The sequence below is a fragment of the Prionailurus bengalensis genome, chromosome B3 (assembly GCF_016509475.1).
Source record: "Prionailurus bengalensis isolate Pbe53 chromosome B3, Fcat_Pben_1.1_paternal_pri, whole genome shotgun sequence".
Taxonomy (NCBI): domain Eukaryota; kingdom Metazoa; phylum Chordata; class Mammalia; order Carnivora; family Felidae; genus Prionailurus; species Prionailurus bengalensis.
The window spans coordinates 35,089,398-35,101,673 of record NC_057355.1 but is presented as its reverse complement, the minus strand read 5'-3'; positions in this window follow the sequence as shown (position 1 = coordinate 35,101,673).

Below are 12,276 nucleotides of genomic sequence, written 5' to 3'. Positions count from 1 at the left end.
GGTGAGCAGACCAGGGTAGTAGCAGTAGAGAAGTGGTCAGATTCTGGATATATTTGAAGGTTGAGCCAATTAAAATTCCTGATAGATTGATATGAAACGCAGTCAGTTATGAATCTGAGCACTTGGAAGTTATCTACTGAGATGGGGAAGGCTGTGGACGGAGTAGGTTGTCGGAGGCAGGGTGGGATAGGGCAGACCGGGGGTTCGGTGTTAGACATGTTCCCTATGAGGTGTCCATTACATATCCAAGTGGAGATGGCAAGTGGGAGGCTGGATGTATAAATCTGGAGCCCAGGACAGAGGTCTGGGATGGAGAGATAAACTTGGCTGTGGTCAGCATATAGTTGGCATGAGACTATATGAGGTCGCCAAAGGAAGAAATACAGCTACAGGAAAGAGGGCCAAGGACACTCTAGGACATTCCAATATGAACGGGTTGGGAGAAGATAAGGAACAAAGGAGATAGATATGGAAAAGTGACATCCGGTGAAGAAGGAGAAAAACCAAAAGAGTGTGGGGTCCTGCAAACCAAAAGAAGGAAGTGTGTCTAGGAGGAGGGCATGATCAGCTGTGTCAATGTCGTTAACCAGTTGCACCATTAGAGACTGAAAATTACCACTGGGTAATCTGAAAACTGGAGAGACTAACAGGAAGTTTCCAAATAAATTTTGATGTACGCAGCTCCATGCACACGCTCCAAACTTGGCACTTTTATTATGCTGTTCACATGTTTCTCTCCACATGTTTTCTTGTTCAAGAAACAATTTTGTGGGTTTCTTGAAGATAGGGACTTTGTCTTATTCAACTTTGTATGCCTTAGCCTAATCCAATGTATCAGTTTACTGTTGCTGACCACAAATTTATGACCACAAATTTAGTGGCTTAAAACAACACAGCTCTGGGGCACCTCAGTTGATTAAGTGCCCAACTCTTGATCTCAGCTCAGGTCATGGGTTCTCAACCCACGGTTTGTGGGTTTGAGTCCCTCATCAGGCTCCGCACTGTCAGTACGGGGCCTGCTTGGGGTTCTCTCTCTCTCTCCCTCTCTCTATCTCTATCTGCCTACCCCAATCACATGCTTTCTGTCTCTGTCTGTCTGTCTGTCTCTCTCTCCCAAAATAAATAAATAAACTTAAAAAAAAGTCACAGTTCTGTAAATTAGAGGCCAGATACAGGTCTCACTGGGCTAAAATCAAGTTGTCCATGGAGTGTTCATTTCTGTTTTTTCCAGCTTCTAGAAGCTGCCCTTATTCCATGGTTGGTGGCCCCTTCCTCCATCTTCAAAGCCACATCTCCCTCTCACTCTGAAATCAACTAGGAGACACTCTCTGATTTTAAGGAGGCATATAATTACATTTCTCCACCTCCCAATTATCCAGGGTAACATCTCCATCTCAAGGTTCTGAACTGAATCACGTCTGCAAAGACCCTTTTGCTTCATAAGATAGCATATTCACAGGCTTCTGAGGATTAAGACAGGGCCATCCCTGGAGGTCATTACTCTGCCTATCATACCAAGTGACTGACACATAGATAAGCAGGCATTTGGAATACAAAGCTTCTACAGTTTTCCTTTTGACATTTATCACACTGCATCAAAGGCCTAAATTCCTCAAAAGACTGCACTCCCTCCAAGAGTGGATATATTACACCTTCGTTCTTTACTGTATTCCCAACACTTAACACAGGTCAAGAAATAGGTGCTTAATTAATATTTGTCGAATGAATGAGTAAGTGAGCAAACCTATTCTTTCCCATCAGCTGCTAGAGGGGAAATCTCTTCTCTGAGTTTAGCAGATAATGTCTGAACCTTTCAAGAGAAATAGGGCTCCTTCTTTAGGAACAGGTTTTTACCTTCCTTGTCCTCTCTTACGTCTGATCTAACAGGCTATGCGTGGTCTAGCTCGGCATAGACAACTTCTCTACATAAGATGGAAGTGTCCCAAGACAGACTTTTCTACACCTTGCTTTTTCATTTTGATGAGGGCAATCTTTCCGACAGCTGCTTAGGATGCCATTATTAAACAGAAATGCAAGAACTTAGGACACCTTTATAAATAGGGCGCTAAGGTGGTAACTCGAATGTGGTAGGATTTCAGGCATCGGAGGCAGAGAGAATGTGACCCGTCCTGTGTGGAAAGGACACAGAAAGAACCGGAGTGGGGGGAGGGGGGGGCGCGGAACAGGGTGCAGCCGGAAGCCCAGATGTGGGTCGCAGGCAGATCTTAAAGAATGTTAACATAGAGAAGGCTGCAACAACCAGAAGGCAGCCAAAGAAACCTGGATGCAAGGAGAGGGAAGGCCAAGGGAGCCGAAAGAATGGGCACTGAGGGCTCTTCACAACCCATCGCCACCCACTCAATCAGGTGCATCTTCCTCTGCCCCCTAAGTGTCTCCACCCCTTGGAGCAGATGCGGGTCCTCTCCGCACCCCCACCCCTCGGCGAGCGAGCACATTCCTCTGCTCACATCCTCCTGCTTCCCGGGATGCATCGGAAACCATGGAGCACACCCTCCTGCCTGGGCTGTCACCTACCCAGGTTTCCGGGTTCCCCTCGCCCGACTGGTATTCCTGCCACGTCTCTGAACTTCCTTCAGTCATTCTCTGGATCCACGTTCGTATTAGTTTCCCAGGATTGCTGTAACAAGTACCACAAGCTTTGTGGCTGAACACAACCGAGACGTACGGTCTCACGGTTCTGGAGGCTAGAAGTTCAAAAGCAAGGGGTCCGCAGAGCCATGCTCCTTCTGAAACCTGTAAGGGGGGACTCCTTCCTTGTCTCTTCCAGCTTCTGGTGTTTGTTGGCAGTCCTTGGCTCATGGCTACGTCACTCCGATCTCTGCTTTCCTTATCACACGGCTATCTCCCTGTGGGCCTCTACCTTGTCTTTTTTTCTGAGCGTCTCCTCCTCTTGTCAGGAGACCAGTCATATCAGATAAAAGGCCCACCTGCTCCAGCTTGACCGCATCTTAATTAAACTAACTATATTTGCAGTGACCTTATTCCCAAACACGGTCACGTTCACAAGCATGTGAACCCCCCGGTTCAGGAGTAGGATCTACTGCATCCTACAGTGGGGATGCAGTTCAACTTAGAACATCCTCCTAGAAAACCACGGTCTACAGAGACCCCCTCAGAATGCACAAGATAATCCTTTGAGGAAAGAGAAGAAAATATTAAAATTCTATTTAATTTATTTTTTTAAAAGGCAATAGGCCTTCTTAATGTTTACTGTGTTACCGATACTGGTGATTTCCCCCATGTCCTATTTGTCAGCGTCCCATGTCCTGCCCTATGAGTCCTGGGGGCATAGCAGAGGGAATAGCAGACACTCCCAAGTAAAGAAGGGGTTGATGGAAGGACCCCTGCGTCTTGTGTGAGTTCAGCGTATCCTTGCATATTGCAATTTACGTGAGTCAGGATAACATCCAGGTGACCACTTTTATAAAAACAACACGTTTATACGGCAGAATCTTTACAATGCTTGGTACTGAGATAAAGCACGACCAGGGAATTACTCTCAAATGCAATCGAAAGACGAGGTTCTACTTTATTTTACAAAATTAAAGATTTTCCAATTCTGCTCACCTTTTCTGTCCTGTGATGACTAGTAAGTAGCATGCTGCCTAGCAAATATCGTTGGGGAAGAAAATGAACGTCTGGGAGCCGCAATTAGAAAACCATCGTAAAGCTAGGCGTTGCATGGAGGGGATGGACTAAATGGGCGATGGGCGTTAAGGAGGGCACTTGTTGGGATGAGCACTGGGTGTTATACGGAAGTGATGAATCACCGAATTCTATTCCTAGGTCTTCTGTGGAAGCATGCACTGGAAAATCTCCACCCGCTGGCAAAGAGATGCATGGGCACAGGCGTCAAGTGGGAAACAGGTAGTCTCCAAAAAGGATCTTTAACTTCATGCTTGACCCCACACCATCTGGGGTCTTCAAACTATATTAATTGCATGACCAGGCACCTTGAAGCCAAGAAACTGGCATTAAAATTGTTTTTAAGGGTGCCTGCATGGTTCAGTCGGTTGGGCGTCTGACTTCGGCTCGGGTCATGATCTCACGGTTCTTGGGTTGGCACCTGCGTCGGGCTCTGTGCTGACAGCTCGGAGCCTGCAGCCTGCTGCGGATTCTGCGTCTCCCTCTCTCTCTGCGCCTCCCCCACTTGCCCTCTGTGTCTCTCTCTCAAAAACCAACATTAAAAACATATTTTTTAAAAAAAATAAAATAAAATAAATTGTTTTTAATCTACTTTACACTCCTGGCAGAAGCAAACTAAAGCAAAGTAAAACCAACTCGGAGGGACACAACCTCAACCTAGGCTGGATATGATTCTTTTCAACACAGTTTTTTTTCATGAGTAAAATAGTTGCCTGGTTAAAAACTAGTTGACTTGTGGGAGTCCAGGTTAGAGGTGCTGGCACATGGGTGGGAGTGGGGTGGAAACTAGGAGGTGCATTGAAAGATTTTAGAGGATCTCAGTAGCCTTTGAGGACTGATACGAATGTTTGGCGGGGGGGGGGGGGGGCGGCGTTGAGAATGAAAGCATAAGAATGACTTCCTGGTTTTTAACTTGCACCCCTGGGTGAAAGAATGTTGTCTTATGCTAAGAGGGTAAGCAGGAGTGGAAGCAGCTTTGTGGGGTAAGAAAGTTCGTTCAGCTCAGGACACGTTGAGCTAGAATTGCCTATTCCGGCCTGGAGCTGAAGATAAAAACTCAGACAGATGTTGTCAGCAGATATAAATGGTAATCTGAGCCACAGGAATGGATAGGAAGGGCCAGGAAGTACAGCTTTTAGAGGATGCGTGGAGAAACAGAGGCCAACCAAGAGAGGCAGAAGGAAAGTCAGCAAACTCTCGGGTCACAGAGGCCAAATATCAGTAAATATTAAATACAAGCAATATTGACCAAGGTCAATAGCCACTTGCCTTCTGTCAGCCCCACACAGGGCACAGCTTGTCGGAACACTCAGAACACTTCTGAGCCACACCTCTGCCCAATTTTCACTCATGAGAGAGCAAATAAACCCGACGCACCCGACACAGCAAGGCTGTGTTTGCACCGTTGATCGCAATTATTTGGGACATTTATTTGTTCTTCTTTTTTGGTATTTCAAAGTTTCAGTTAATGTGCAGAGCAAAAGTGATGATTACAACAGTGAATCCTCCACACTAGCAAATGGTCAACCCATTGATATGAGAACCACGGGTTTGCCTAAATGATGGCAGAAGGTCTGTATAATGACGTTTCCTCCAAATGAGGCTGCCCAGGATCCAGTGACTCAGAGGTCCTGTGTGCTGATCTCCCTATCAACAGTCTGTGTGCATTGCACATGTGTTGGCAACTGACTGAGTTCGGACATTAGGCTAGCAAATTTGGGGTCACGGGACTTCTGGCCACATCTTGGCCTATTCCCTCAATATTTGCCCATTATTCAACATTCTTCTCAAATTGGGATTCCAACACACATCTTTCCTTGACCATTTCAGCCTGTGGATGTTTCTCCTTCCTACAACCTTCTATCACATTTTGTCATTCACCTGGTTCTTCGTAGCATTTGATTTGAGATTCCCTTCATTCCTGATCTTACTTCTCTGAGTTATTTGTTGTCATTTGGAAGGCTAGCGAAGGCCTTGACAACTTTTATTCATTCCCCTGGAAGCTCAGATGTACCTACATCCTTGGCATAGTTGTTACTAATAACTTGTCACTACTTACATAATTGTAATTAAAACAGAGATATTTATAATCATATATAAGCATAATTATGGCATGCTCAGAGTTTTAAAGTCAAAGGTCTTCCTACCCAGGACTGTTTTGTTTTGTGTTGTGTTGTGTTGTTTCTGAAGCAATTCATTAATTATTGAGGAATAGAAGTGAGGAGATCATAGAGTAGGCTAAGACCATGTCTAGGCTAGGTACCAAACAAATGATTTACTGCTTTCATACATTTGAACGTTAAAAAAAAGGACAGAATCAAAGAATCATATATTATAGAATGATAATGTGCCAGTCATCGATTTGTCACATCTCATCTGCAAATCTACCCTTCATTGCCCAGCATGTGGTACTGGGGTGGGAGCCTGAAAATATTTCTCTTTACCCGATGATGGCATGATGTTACGCTTTGTCAGTAGAGGGTTCTGGAAGGACACCGCAGGAGAGCGGTAGAAAGGGACTTCTCTTCCTGGTTCTGACATGCTTTCTTCTTTCTTGTGTGCCTTTCCTGCGGCAGGGGGCCAGGGGATGGGGCACACGCACCTCAAGCAAGTTTCCATGCAACCCTCAATGGCAGCTTCTGTGGGCTTCCACAAGCTCCTTAGTGGGCTTCCCAGCAAGACCCACAGCACTCCCAAGGGCAGTTTCTCAACAAATTTCTCTAGTGCCTCAGTGGATGACTCCTTGCCTGCCTGCCCAGCCCGGTAACACCTCAAAGAATTTCTGTGCCATTCACTGGATTACGGCTACACGGTCCTCACATCAGCCTTGGGGATAGGGACTCCCCAACTTGTTCCTTCCTTGGATACTCTGTCTCAGCCCAAGGGCAAGCCTGAGGCCGCGCCCTCTAGGTGCTATTCTTTTTTTTTTTTTTTTTTTTTTAATTTTTTTTTTCAACGTTTATTTATTTTTGGGACAGAGAGAGACAGAGCATGAACGGGGGAGGGGCAGAGAGAGAGGGAGACAGTATCGGAAACAGGCTCCAGGCTCTGAGCCATCAGCCCAGAGCCCGACGCGGGGCTCGAACTCACGGACCGCGAGATCGTGACCTGGCTGAAGTCGGACGCTTAACCGACTGCGCCACCCAGGCGCCCCTCTAGGTGCTATTCTAATACTCTGCAGAGTTCACTTCACCCCCCAGTAACTAGTTCTCTGTTATTAGTGAATGATTCCGTGTATTGAACTTCCCCTGTTCCAAGTACTGTGTGGTTTCTGTCTCCTAACTGGATCCCAAATCACACAGGTAGAAGGAAAGGGAATCATTTTGTACAACCCTTTCACTTTATAGGTGATGAGATTGAGCCAGAAGTACAAGGAGGTGGACCAGAAAAATAAACGCCTCGCCCAAGTCACACAGCTAGGGAGCAGTAGCATCAGAGGTGGAGGTCACATGATGGTCAATGTAAGTCGTGACTTCACCATACTAACCTGGCACAATAGATGGGCGTTGAGTGAATGGATTAATGGATTAAGGCTCCCAGAGCAATGCTTTGTTAGGGAAACTTGACCAATAGCTTGACTTCAGTCCACAGATGGTCAGGGAATTTGGGGTGATTTCTTGAGGGCATTTGCCCCTCCAGATTCCCGAGCCTCAAACATCCTTGGCCAGAAGGCCTGTCTGTGTATCTCAGTGCCCACCCACTGACTTTCCAGATCACCCAGGACGCCTAAATATTCACCAGATGGTGGGAGCTTCCCTGGCCGGGTCCCAACCTAATTGCTTTGTGGTATCCTAGGGAAGACAGCTCTCTGTTGTGGGTGAAAACTAATGACAGTGAAGAAAGCCCCTCCAGAACTTCCCCCATCTCCCACCCGTGCTCACGAAATCCCCACAATCCACAAAGCAATGGTTTGGGTTCTGTAATTAACAGTCTGTCTTTTCCAAGGATGGTTTTGGCATTGTGGGTGCCAATACACAGACTCTTTGAAGCATTGGCCTGGGCCCAGGAATTGCTTCTGATTTCTAATTAGGGCATGTTTAGATAGCAAGAGAAGAAAGGCCAGTCTAGCATTGTGATTAGAATAAGAAGGCGGGTGGGTTAGCCTCAGGCAGACTTGTTTTAGACAAGTAGTTCCGATAAGTTCAGTGAAAGGAAAGGGATTTTCAAGGTAGGAAGATAAAGTGGAAAGAACACTAGCTTTGAAGTCCAGCTCCTAGAGGTCAAGTCCCAGCTATGCTAGGAATTGGTTTTATGAACCTGGGCAAGTCACTTTTCCATTGGAGCCTTAATAGTCTCACCCATGGAAGGTTGACCTACATGATTTCTGGATCCCAGCAATAACATTCTAAGAGATTATAGGATTCAGGGGTTCCTGGAAGGAAATAGGAAAATGCCTCTCCTCTTCCTCCACTGCTCCTTGCAAGAAATTGACTCCTGTGTGTTTCCGAGGAAGAGTTATTCTTCTGAAAAATGAGTTTCACTTTGTACCTGTCTAGGAAGAAATAACCCAAAGTACTTTTTGTATGCATTAATTCATTCAGTTCTTCTCTGAGCACCTTCCAGGGCTGAAGGAGGCAGCCAGGTCCTAATCATCTTTCAGTTCGCACTGAAACTCACTGCATGATTAATCCTATAACCTGTGGAGTCCAGCCATTAAAGAGTCACTTGCTCTCAGAGCCTTAATTCACTAATTCATTAATGCATTCGTGGAGACATTTGCCATGTCTTTATAACTATACTGTCAGATCTCAAGACTAAGAAGTGGATCTTATACTTTGTATCTCCTAGAGTCAAGTTCAGTGTCCTGCGTGTGGTTAGTGCTCAGTTGATGATCTTTAATTGACGGGTCTATTAGCACTGTGGATGTACAAAAGCATGTAAGGGGAAGTTCTTGTCCTCGGGAAGGATTCAGTCTAACTGTGGGATATAGTCCAGCCTGAAGAGTTGAGTGACCAGGCAAGCAGTGTCCCTTGGCGCGTGATTCTTTGTATATAAATGAAATAGGCCAACGGCTCCCAAACTGTGGACCTTGGTTCCCTTGTAATTTATGGGTTATATTAAGCATCACAAATCCTTATATCTGTAAGATGACTCAGACACAACTCAGAAGGTACATATACTTATTTTATAAATATATATTGTGACTACCAAATGCATAGCCACTTAAAAACAATTTCATGCTGTCTGTCCTTTGGTCTTCATGAATTTTTAAAACAGGTGCTCAGGGGCGCCTGGGTGGCGCAGTCGGTTAAGCGTCCGACTTCAGCCAGGTCACGATCTCGCGGTCCGTGAGTTCGAGCCCCGCGTCAGGCTCTGGGCTGATGGCTCAGAGCCTGGAGCCTGTTTCTGATTCTGTGTCTCCCTTTCTCTCTGCCCCTCCCCCGTTCATGCTCTGTCTCTCTCTGTCCCAAAAAAAATAAATAAACGTTGAAAAAAAAATTAAAAAAAAAAACAAACAGGTGCTCAAAGAACACTTATTGTCATGTGAGTGTGTAAACATTTTTTGAAATTAAAAAGGAGAGATTGTCATACCCAAATAGGATTGTTTAAACCACTGGCATAGACAGCCAAAATTTAGAAGACAACCTGAATTCTTTAGCGTGGCGGTTGGGGGCAGGGAGGGGCCGGTGTCAAAAGATTTTTTTTTCCCTAAAAGAGATGGGATTTGAATCTAGCCTTGAATAATGATTAAGGTTTTTTGGGTTTTTTTTACATTTTTTAATGTTTATTTATTTTTGAGAGAGAGAGACAGAGCATGAGGGAGGGGTGGCAGAGAGAGAAGGAGACACAGAATCCGAAGCAGGCTCCAGGCTCTGAGCTGTCAGCACAGAACCCGTCGCAGGGCTCAAACTCACAGAACAGACTGCGAGATCATGACCTGAACCGAAGTTCGACGCTTAACCAACAGAGCCACCCAGGGGCCCCAATGATGATTAAGTTAATAACAGCAAGATCATATCTAAGGTTAAGTCTTAGATATCAATGTCCCAATGTATGTGGAAAGGGAAAGGCCGCAAGACTCATACCTACATGCTTTAATTCTCCCCGCGATAGGGCATTATTCTTCAAGAGCAGGTGCACAGATGAACTGGAACACAGGTAGATCCACACCTCCCATTAGTTAACCTACTTTAAGAGCATCCAGAAAATTAGCAAAGACCTGAGAAACCATTCACCCTCATAATGAATACCAGTCAGAAAAGCCTGAAACTTACATTATTAGAATTTTTTAAAGTGCACCTTCTAAGCACTGTAGACAACTGTGCAACATCAGCCACCCCCAAAACTTAGGAGGAAAGCATACGTATACAAGGAATCATGTAAACAAGGATTGTGCTGAAGTAGAGTGAATCGGAGAAATACAGTGAAAGACCGGAGAATCTTTAAGATCTCTTCCTTTCGGGCATGTTTCAGCCTTTTAGATAGAGGTTATGGTGGGCAGGGCACAGCCACCTGTCTCCAGGGAAGCTGGCTGCTGCCACTACTCAGCCTTCCGTTCTAGGAGAGATGGGCAAGGGAGTCGCCCAGGGAGATGAGCAGAGGAAAAGCAGATGGTGGGTTCCCAAGTTAATCTGGAAAAAGTCCCCATTGGTTCTCCTTCCTATAGTCGTTTTGTAAAAGTTGTTTCTCTGCAAGAGGTGACACTTCATTCTTTCCCTTCCCGACCTTTCCCTTTAGGCTAAAATTTGCCAGTGAATCTGATTTCTTTCTTTGAACTTGGTTCGCTCACTTCGAAGTGCTGCCTCTTCACCCCTCCGCACTGCTGGGAGATCATGTAAGATGATCCAGCTCTTTCGGAAAGTATTTTGGCGTGAAAGATCACAAGGCTTAAAAATATTCATAGCTTTTTATCTTATAATCCCACTTCTAGAAACTGATCTTAAGGAAGCAATTCTAAATGTCATTAAAGATTCAGGCATAGCGATGTTCATCATCAAGTTGTATAATTCACAATTGCAAAAAATCAGAAGCAACCTCCGAATAGGGGAATAGTGATGTAAGCCATAGTTCATTGAAACCATAAAATCCTGTGTTAGCAAATGGTCTTTAAAAGTTTGAAGCAAAAACCTGAAGACTGCTTATTTTGCAGAATGGAAGGTGAAGAAATGAGGCACGAAACCGATGGCGTCGTAGGATTTCAACTCTGTAGACCAAAAAAAAAAAAAAAAAAAAGAATTGAAAAATACTGAAAAACTTGTATGCTTATCAGAATAAAAAAATGACTCAAACATCAAGAAACAAGACTGGACAAAATATTAACAAGGAAACCGCTTAGTGATGGAAATAGAAATGTTATTTATTTTCTTTTTCATATTTTTCTGTATTTTCTAAATTATGTATTACTTCTATAAGCTAAGGAAAAAAGAAACTTAAGAAAGCCCACAGTGCAGGAGACCCCAGCAGGAAGACTACGGTGGGGCTCCCACACCAACTCACCACCCCCACTGTGGCCCCACACTCATTAGCAGCTCAGTGGCCTGAGCCCGGGGGTGGAAAGTGCTGTCCCCTGCTCATCACTAAATTTAGACTACAGGTGGCAGGAAGGACACAGGAGGAAGGATAAAGATCCAAGGGGGTGGCTGGTTAGCAATTCTCAGGAACCTAAATCTGGGTTGTGCTGGTGAGTGGAAACACCACGTTCAAACATCACAGCCAGTCACTGCCACACTTCCTCCTGAGGTGTGCAGGCGGGCTCACTTGTCCCCACAAGCATCACCAGCAAAAATCAGTCGAGAGAAGGCGACAACTGGACAGGTGACCCCACTAGAGACTTAGGAACGTCTCTGACACTTCCCTGGGCTGCTCCAAAAGCTGGCTGACTCTACCTGCTGGGAGGTCAGATTCCAGTAGATCCCAGGCTGGACAATACCTCGGGGAACACCTATGAGTTCTTCCCTCCAGTTCAAACATCTGGCATCGAGGTGAAGAGTGAGGGCTGTGGATTGAGCTCCATTTGTCTTCCAGCTCTTCCACCAACTGGCTGGGGGACCGTGGACAAGCTTGCTTGATCTTTGCCTCAGTTTCCCCATTAGCTTTGAGCATAGGACCTGGTATATAGTCGATGCTTGGTAAAAGGTGTTGACTGCATGACAAGGAGTAAGATAGGGTCGGCCTCGCCAAGCAGGCCCAGGGAAGGGTCACAGGGTCTTCTCCCCTTTGTTTGTATTTTTAATTTTTATTTCTGAGAGAGAGAGAGAGAGAGAGAGAGAGAGCAGTGGAGGGACAGAGACAGAAGGGGACACACAATCCGAAGCAGCCTCTGAGCCATCAGCACAGAGCCCGACATGAGGCTCGAACTCATGAACTGAGAGATCATGACCTGAGTTGAAGTCAGATGCCCAACCAACTGAGCCACCCAGGGGCCCCGGGGCTTCTCCCCTTTGGAAAGAGACATACAGTATGGTGTTGCCTGCCATACTACACCCATACGCCACCTATGACAGGTGAATTCCCTTCTGCCTGTGTAGGCACTTTTCTGGCTTTCCTCTTGGTGGGCAGGCCCAAATTGACAATCCGGTCCACAGTTAGGGATCATTCAGTCTCGTCTCCAGTGTCGCCAGCTCAGTTTCATCCAGGATCTGTTCAAACGCTTGTTAAAGAAATAGGGAC